Below are 9,219 nucleotides of genomic sequence, written 5' to 3' on the forward strand. Positions count from 1 at the left end.
TTTTTTTTTTTTTTTTACCAGAGCTGGGGCAAGACCAACATGGATGCACTGCCCTGATTAATTCTGGTCACTGGCTTGCTTAAAGGCACATTTAATCCATTCTCCAGATGTAAATTCTACACCTCCACTGCTACCTCTTTATCTCTCTCTGGAGTAATCAGACTATACAGTTTCTCTGGGTAGCATTATCATCATTTCTTTTGCCTCCTCTCGAACCGTATTCCCCTCTTTCTCTCTCTGAATTAAGCCTCTTAGTCTTTCTGCCTGCTCATTTCATTTCCAATTTCGCTTCCTCCCCGCCCTGTCATTTCTCTCTTTGTATATGCTCTTCCATCAGCACGGCATACACCGGCTCTTTATTTGTAACTGGGAATTCTGGTTCTATACTTTAGACTGCCCTTTGTCTATTGGGTTTTTTCTTTTTTCTTTTTTATGTATTTTTATTTTTATTATTTGTCTTCCCACCTTTCTCCTTTTTCTTTTTTGTATGTGTCCCTTCCTTTTTTTCTTTTTCTTTTCCCCTTTGAGTTTGCGTGTTTGTTGGATTTGTCTGTGTGTTTGTGTGCCTTTGTTCTCTGTGTGTTTTCTGTTTTTTTTCCAGGGCTACCTCAAGAAACAAGCCAAAATACACCTGGTAGAGAGTCCCAAATACCACTACGAGTAGGAAAATAAAATAACCAAGGTCTCAACAAGAGAGACCAAGAGACACCATTCAAAGAACACTTTCTGAATGAACAGACCCTGGACAAAGAGCCTTCTTTGGTACAGCAGCATTGGCAGGTGCAGAGTGTATAACATGCTTTTAAAACTAACAAGAGATAGAAAGCTAACCAAAATGACAAAATGGAAGAACTCTCCTCCAAAGAAATTCCAGGAAGAATTGACAGCTAAAGAACTACTCAAAACAGATAGAAGCAACATAACTGAACAAGAATTTAGAACAATAGTCATAAAATTAATCACTGGGCTTGAAAAAGGCGTGGAAGACATCAGAGAAACTATTGCTACAAAGACTATGGAGCTTAAAAATAGTTGTGATGAATTAAAAAATGCTATAAATGAGATGCATAATAAAATGGAGGTGTCCAGTGCACGGATTGAAGAAGTAGAAAGGAGAATAAGTGATTTAAAAGACACAATTATAGAAAAAGAGGAAGCTGAGAAAAAGAGATAAACTGATCCAGGAATATGAAAGGAGAGTTCGAGAGCTGGGTGATACAATCAAACGGAACAATATCCATATCATAGGAATCCCAGAAGAGGAAGAGAGAGGGAAAGGTGCTGAAGGAGTCCTTGAACAAATTATAGCTGAGAACTTCCCCAATCTGGGGAAGGAAACAAGTTGAAATCCAAGAGGCACAGAGAACTCCCCTCAGACGTAACTTGAATTGATTTTCTACACGACATATCATAGTGAAACTGGCAAAACATAGGGACAAAGAGAAATCTGAAAGCAGCTAGGGATAAAAGGGCCCTAACATACAAAGGGAAACCTATCAGAGTGGTGACAGACCTATCTACTGAAACTTGGTAGGCCAGAAAGGAATGGCAGGAAATCTTCAATGTGATGAACAGNGGACTAAATGCCCCCAAAAGACATAGGGTAGCAGAATAGATTTAAAAAAAAACAACAAAAAAACATCTATTTGCTGTCTACAAGAGACTCACTTTAGAGTGGAGGACACATTCAGATTGAAAGTAAGGGTATAGAGAAATATCTATCATGCTACTGGAAGTCAAAAGAAAGCTGGAGTAGCCATACTTATATCNAAAAAGAAAAGGGGCTGTAAGACAAGTATCTGTGTTGTTTAAGCCATGGAATTGGTGACACCTTGTTCTGGCGGCACTAGACAACACCCCACCTCAGCCCGTGCCCCGCCTTCCCCTCACTTCACCAGTCAAGGGCGCTTTCATTCAATTTGAGAGACAAGATATTCCTGGGGCACCTGGGTGGCTCAGTCAGATGAGTGTCAGAGTCTTGATTTCGGCTCAGGTCACAATCCTAGGGACATGGGATTGAGAACCTCGTCTTGCCCCGAGCTGAGTGAGAACCTGCTTAAGATTCTCTCTCTGTCCTTCTCCCTCACTTGCATACTCTCTCTCTCTCTCTCTCTCTCTCTCTCTCTCTCTCAGAAAAAAAAAAAAAAGAAGAAGAAGAAGAAGAAGACAAGCTCTTCCACATCTCACATCTCTGCCCAAAGTCTTTTCCCCTGACAAGTTCTCCCAAATGCACGTAGGCAGGACAGGACCCCGGGCCATACACTCGCTCGCTCCTACGCCTCCGCCTCAGTGCCTGCCTGCTGCAGTTACTCTCGCCTTCAGAGCTGACATTTACTGAGCAACTACTAAATGCTAAGTGCCATATGAAGGATTTTTCGTGGATTTTCTCACCCAATCCTTCCAATTACCCTATCAGGTGGACATAATCGTTGTCCCTCATTTTTTTAAATTAGAAGGGTCAAAATCCCCCAATTTGTACGTGGCAGCGCGCCTGGAGCTGAAGCCAGGTCTGACCCGGGACTTGTTCTCCTTAACTGTGGCGTTAGGATCTGTCTCCCATGTGAGAAATCTGAGTTCCAAGATGCTGTGCGCGGAGTAACAGCACCCCCAGGGCTCAACACAGAAGCTTACAAGTTGCTGAATATGAACAAATGTGGAGAAAGAGGATTTTCTTCCCTGCTCTTCTTTTTTCTTAATTAAAAAAAAAATTTTTTTTAACATTTATTTATTTTTGAGAGACAAAGAGACAGAAAGTGAGCAGGGGAAGGGCAGAGAGAGGAGACAGAATCCAAAGCAGGCTCCAGGCTCTGAGCTGTCAGCACAGAGCCAGACACGGGGCTTGAACTCACAAACTGCGAAATCATGACCTGAGCCAAATCGGCCACTTAACTGACTGAGCCATCCAGGTGTCCCTATTCTTTTTTTTTTTTTTAAAGAAAATTTTTATTATTGGAAGTCAAATATATACAGAAGTAGAGTAATGATATAATGATCCTCCAAATACCCAAATCCCAACTTCAACGCTAATCAATGTTGGGCCAATCTTAACACCAGCATTTAATCAATTTAATGTTAAATTATCCAGTAGAAAGAGCCCTCTTCATTACTCTTTTACAGGATTCCATGTTCCTAGTTATCATTTGATCATTTACCTGCATGTAGGCTTTTTTAAAAAAAATCTTGAAATGGGCAAGTCTTCCCAAGCAAAACATAAAGCAAAGGAACTGTAAAGGGGAAACTGATAACTTTTTCCCTATATAAAATTTAAATTTTCTGAAGAGCATAAATATTTTAAACAAAGTAGAAAAAATTGGGGAAACAAGGGGCATGTGGGCGGCTCAGTCGGTTAAGCATCCAACTCGTGTTTTCAGCTCAGGTCACCATCTCATGGTTCATGAGTTCGAGCCCCATGTTGGGCTCCACACTGAGAATTCTGAACCTGCTTGGGATTTTCTCTCCCCCCCTCTCTCTCTGCCTCCCCTGTGTGCACGCACTTGCTCTCCCTCCCAAAATAAATAAACATTAAAAAAAATTTTTTTTAACGGGGGAGACAGCTGTAACATATACGACAGATGATTAAAGTGTGTATTTCCAATGTATAAAGAACTCTTAAAAATCAGTAAGACCAATACCATGTTATCTGGAAAAACGGGTACAGGGATGAACAGACAGGTTCACCTACTAATCTTAAACAAGAGAAAGACAAGGAATTCCAAGCGACACTATTTGTCAAGATACTTCCTCTGGTACTCTAGGATTTAGGAGTAAGACTCACTCTAGAACAGAGGAAAACACAATTCTTACCTGTAAACTTGTTTCTTCAAAACCGGGTCACCCTGGAGTCCAGTATCAGAGTTAAGTGTGAGAGGTGAGTGTAAGCAAGCCTGCAAGACTTGTGACTTCAGAATCCTTCCGAACGGGATGCCAGGGTAAGTACTCCCACCTGACAGTGTGATCACTAGCCCATGATCCAGGGGTCTTTCTCTCAGTCCTGCTGGGGAGATGAAGAGAAAGATGAGTGAAGAAAAGTTGAGTGTTTAAGAGACAAAGAGCTTAAAAACAAAGGCAAACCACCAAGCCCCTGCTGGATGGCATCTGAAACCCAGGGTCTGGGCCCAAGAAGAAAAGTATTTCCATTCAGTGGGGAAATGTGGTCCACCTTTCCCGAGGGCCACAGGATGGCTTGAACGGAGGAGGGTTTCCAGTGACCTGGCACAAATGTTCAGAGTAGTCAACATCCTTCAGAAATAGTACCCATATCCTCTTCAATAAGGAAAATAAGAGGAGAAAGATAAAAGTATATTCTCAGCCATAGGCAAAGCCAATTTTAGGAATATTGAGCCTCTTGGATGAGGGTTTCTGAGCCTTTTGAAGTCATGAATTTTATTAAAAAACAATTCAAGGGCGCCTGAGTGGCTTAGTCGGTTAACTGTCCAACTCTTGATTCTGACTCAGGTCATGATCTCATGGTTCGTGAGACCGAGCTCCATGTCAGGCTCTGTGCTGACAGAGTAGATCTTGCTTGGGATTCTCTCTCCCTCCCTCTCTGCCCCTCCCTGCTCGCTTGCACTCTCTCTCTCAAAATAATAAACTTAAAAAAAAATCAAACCACCTCTGAAGTTTACCTGCCAAAAATGGAGAAATGGAAACTAACTGACCTAAGCTTTTAGATCTAGCTTCCAGCTTACAGGAAATACAAGGGATAGAGGAGCAGGCTAAACCACACTATACAAAAAGCCAAATAAATCCAGAATGTGAGGCATCTACAGGCAGCCAAGTGCCACCAGTAATTCACTGGCATCAAAGAAACCCACTGAGGCTGTGACAGACCAGGGTCAGCAAACTATGGCCTTTAGTTAAGTCCAGCTCCAACAGTAGAGTTTAAAACAAAAAGCCACAAAAAGAAAAGTATATTGGAACACAGCCTTGCTCATTCATGTACTTACATCGTCTATTGCTACCTTTTGGGGAACACACAGTTGAGTAGTTGCAACTGAGGCTACATGGACTGCAAAGCCTCAAGGAGTTAGTATCTGGCCCTTTTCACAAACCCCTGTCCCAAATCAAAAGAGACAACAGGTACTCAACAAAATACCACGCGTGGACCTTGCCTGGATTCCAATTCACACAAACCGAAAGTAAAAGTAAGTGCATTCTTGAGGCAGTCAAGGAACTTTGTGGACTGGGTCTTAGAAACCATTATGGAATTACTGCCAATATGATCACATGACAACGTGTTAAGGTTATCATACACCTTAACAACAGGAAAAAGCCCTTTCGTTGCGGGCGTATAAGGCACCACTTAAGGGTGACCTGATGTGGTGCGTGGAATTGAAACTGCTTCCGACAACAAAAAAGATGAAGCAGATACGGCCAAGGAAATCATTTTAACAAACTGTGTGATCTATCTGATAGATGCGTGGAAGTTCACTGTACTATTCCCTCTACTTCTGCGTTTGCTTTAAGAAAAAAGAAAAAAAGTAGAGTTTGTGCCTTTCGCTTCAGGCACGTCCCCCCTCACCCCTTCCTACACGGAGTCCAGCCCCAGCACAGCAGCTGCTCCTAGGTCTCCGAGCGGAGTTACGTTTTAAGCTCCTCATCTCTGTTCATGGCGTCCGCTACCCCCTTCCACTCCTTAGCCCATCAAAGTTCTACTCTCTGCTCGAGTCCATCACCAATGTGACGCTAGCCATGTCCTCCAGTGACAATTCATCTCTCTGTGCCCCCAAAAGACCACCGGCTCCTTGAAATTTCTTTTGTCCTTAACGTTTTAGCTCTTTACTGTGTCTATTACCTCATAATGCTGTACAAACCCTGAGACTCCTAGTAACTGGTTTTTTTCTGTAATTCTACTGGAAAATAATCATACCTCACACACAGTATGCTCTCAGGTCCAATCTAAACAAGGCTGTCCTCCCCTCTGGAAAACAGTGTGGATGTTCCTCAAAAAATTAACAATAGAACTCCCCTATGACCCNGGAAGAAATGGTGGGGGAGAAGGAGGGAGGCAAACCATGAGAGACTCTTGAATGCTGAGAACAAACTGAGGACTTATGGGTGTGGGGGTGAGGGGGGAGATAGGCATGGAGGAGGGCACTTGTGGGGATGAGCACCGGGTGTTATATGGAAACCAACTTGACAATAAACTATCTGTAAAATAAATAAATAAAAATAAATAAATAAAAATAAATAAACAAACAAGGCTGCCCTGCGCTGAGCAAGTTCACTGACAAGAGAGAGACCTTCAATTAAAGAATGAATTTCTGGGGGCACCTGAGTAGCTCAGTCAGTTAAGTGCCTGACTTTAGCTCAGGGCATGATCTCACGGTTTGTGAGTTCGAGCCCTGTATTGGGCTCTGTGCTGACAGCTCAGAGCCTGGAGCCTCCTTCGGATTCTGTGTCTCCCTCTGTCTCTTTGCCCCTCCCCTGCTTGTGCACACTCTCTCTCTCATAAATAATAAATGAATGAACTTCTAAAAGAATGAGTTTCTGTTAAACAAGAGGCTCCTCATGCTTAACTGATGCTCTCCTTTTGTTTTAGAATATTTATTTTTGAGAGCGCACAAGTGGGGGGGGGGGGCAGACGGAGGCTCCTAAACAAGCTCTGTGCTGACTGCAGCTGAACTCACAAATAGCAAGATCATGTCCTGAGCCGAAGTCAAACTCTCTATGGACTCAGCCACCCAGGTGTCCCTAACTGGTGCTCTCTTAGTAAAATCTTTAATTGCTAAGGTCTGCCCTTGAATAGAGATGAAGGCTAAGATCGCTTGAATGAGTCCTCTCGTCGTCACATCTCCTTGGGACCTGTCCCTCTGCAAACGCTGCTGCGCTCCCCTCCATTTCAGTCTGCAGGGTGCCCTCACCCCTGCTAAAGACCTGGCTAACCTTGGGAACAAAGCCTTTCAATGACTTCACCTGGAAGAGCTGACACAGGTTGGACTTTCAAGGCATCTCACTAGATACAATTTTTAAGAAAATGAACAGGTAAGTTTAAAAACAGTAACCGCTTCTGTCCCTGTTCTCTTGAACTTCCCGCTGCCCAATATCCAAGGCCAGCGTGAATAACCACCCCCCCTCTCTCTCTAGGTTTGATGCTAATAGTTAACACCCTTGTGAGCAAAGTCAACTAGTGCAAAATATCTCTGAACAAAAATCCACCAATTAGAAATTAATTTAACCTCACATTAATACAAATGCTCTCTACCAGGGTAGTCTGCTTATTGGGGAGCTTCTGGCTTCTCTGGGGAGCAGGTTCAGGAAAACAAGGCATTTTGGGAAAATGAGGGCAGTAAGGCAGGAGCTCTCCATATTCGCATTTCAATGCATTGAATGAGACCAGGAAGAATAGTCGTCACTTACAGGAAAAAGTAGGACTGGCGGAGGGCGACCTACACTCTATACAGGCCAACCCAACAGATTTAGAGATGTCCTTTCGTTTTTAACATGTGATCTCTTCCCTAGGACACGTGGCCAAACAATGTACCTACTTTTCAAAAAGTGGCTGCCAGTCTCAGGTGTTTTCTGATCAGATCAACATTAACAAAGCTAGCTGGGAGTCGAGAAGGTATGTTAAAAAACAAAAAACAAAAAACAAAAAAACCCACCAAAACCGCGCACCTATTCCGGGTTTCAAGTGCAATTACGGAGTTATCTCTGGCCAATACCGTGAAATTGCAAAAACCGGACTTCGGAATCAAGCGAGGAGGAGAAATTCCTCCCCGAGACTCACATGTGCCTACTAACAGCTGCAAAGAAATCTAAGGTCATAAGCTGACGGATGCCAGAAGTTTTCAGATTTCTTTGGCAGCTTTCGGTTTCCTCACAAACAGGAATCTGCGAAATTAAAACCAGAATGTTTGAGCACCGCCGGCCTCGGTCACCTCCGGGATACTCATCACTCTGTGGTTGTGAGGAACGGGCGGCGTCCACACCTGCAGGCGGTCCCTAACTTCTCCCGCCCTCGCCCACTCTGGCGGGGGCGCCCGCAGCGGCTCTGGGGTGCGTTTCGCGGGCCCGTGTCCCCTCCTTGCCGGCTGGTCCGCAGGCCGCCCGCGGCCCCCTCACGGCCCCGCTCGGTCCNACGCGCCGCGCCGCGCTCACCTGGGGCGCTCCGCCCGGACGCTTAGGCCCTAACGCGTCCCGCCTGGGGCCTCGCATCAGCCTTGACTCTGTGTGGGACCCAGACACACTTAGGGGCACACCACAGCTGCACACACAGAATTGAGCCCACACCGGGGCATGCCATGGGAGGGCCAAAGCCTCACACTGGGAGCATCCACACTCGGCGCTGGTACCGTACTGGACGCAGATCATCCTAGAGTCTGGATACGAGTCTCCCTTTTCAAGTAAAACGGTGGTTGTAGGAGACAAAGAAAAGACTTCCCTTCTGTCCTCTGGCTCCTAGACCTAAACTTGAGGCCCAGAAATTGGGAGAGTGAAGACCAAAACTGAAGGAGAATTTTTCTCTAGAGATTTTGTTCATTCTGGGTTTAAGCAATGCTACTTTGGGGACTCAGGAGACAAGAAGGACACACTTCTGTCACCTCTCCCCAAAGACGCAAATATATAAATAGTTATTGGAATAGCAGTAATCCCCCTTAATCATTTTCTGCCCCTTCCACTTTCTCATGTATGTGGACTGGTTGACATCTTACTACAATTTGATTTTTACCCAAATGATTCCAGTAGTATAGATGCGGTCGCGCTTTGAATGGATATCTATAGATTTCCAACAGAAATCTTTAAAATCAGATTCGTAAGCCATAATTCATTTCAAAGAGATTTCTTCCCAAGATTTGTCTTGGGAAGTTCATGATTAAATAAAAATCTCATCTAGCATGCATTTTTAACACCGTTTTTAAAGAGTAGCAGTAATCATCTTAATTTCCTTTTTGAAATGAAGAATGATTCCTTTCTTTTCTTTTTTGAGGGAGGATGATCATGTTGGCAAAGGAAAATGAGCCAAACACATGAATAAATAATTCCTCTGGTGAAGGAAGATTAAAGATGGTTACAAGGTGAGTCTTCAATTGCATGTAATGGCACGTTAGGCTGGAGGGTCTGGTTCAACACAGAGTAGGCTCTGTGGGATGACGTTGTCAGCTAACTCTCAAAAAATGACTTGTAGAAAAATGGTTCAATGTAGTAGTTTTCAAAATGTGACCCCAGTCCAGCAGTATCAGAAGCACCTAGGAATTTAGAAATGCAAAATCTTACAAC

General features: G+C 43.9%; 1 long non-coding RNA gene across 2 annotated transcripts in view; it reads right to left on the reverse strand.

Annotated features, from left to right (window-relative positions):
* Positions 1-8,030, reverse strand: part of LOC144223200 (uncharacterized) — a 21,703-nt gene extending 13,673 nt beyond the window's left edge. Inside the window, exons 1-3 of one of the 2 annotated variants that reach the window (XR_013332622.1) lie at positions 7,932-8,030; positions 7,618-7,833; positions 3,805-3,991 (exon numbers count right to left, since the gene is read on the reverse strand). This is a non-coding gene — a long non-coding RNA (uncharacterized LOC144223200). The other variant, XR_013332621.1, reaches the window with a different exon arrangement.
* Between the last annotated feature and the right edge of the window lie 1,189 nt (positions 8,031-9,219).

Source organism: Crocuta crocuta, unplaced genomic scaffold, assembly GCF_008692635.1.
Source record: "Crocuta crocuta isolate KB4526 unplaced genomic scaffold, BGI_CrCroc_1.0 scaffold31, whole genome shotgun sequence".
NCBI lineage: Eukaryota > Metazoa > Chordata > Mammalia > Carnivora > Hyaenidae > Crocuta > Crocuta crocuta.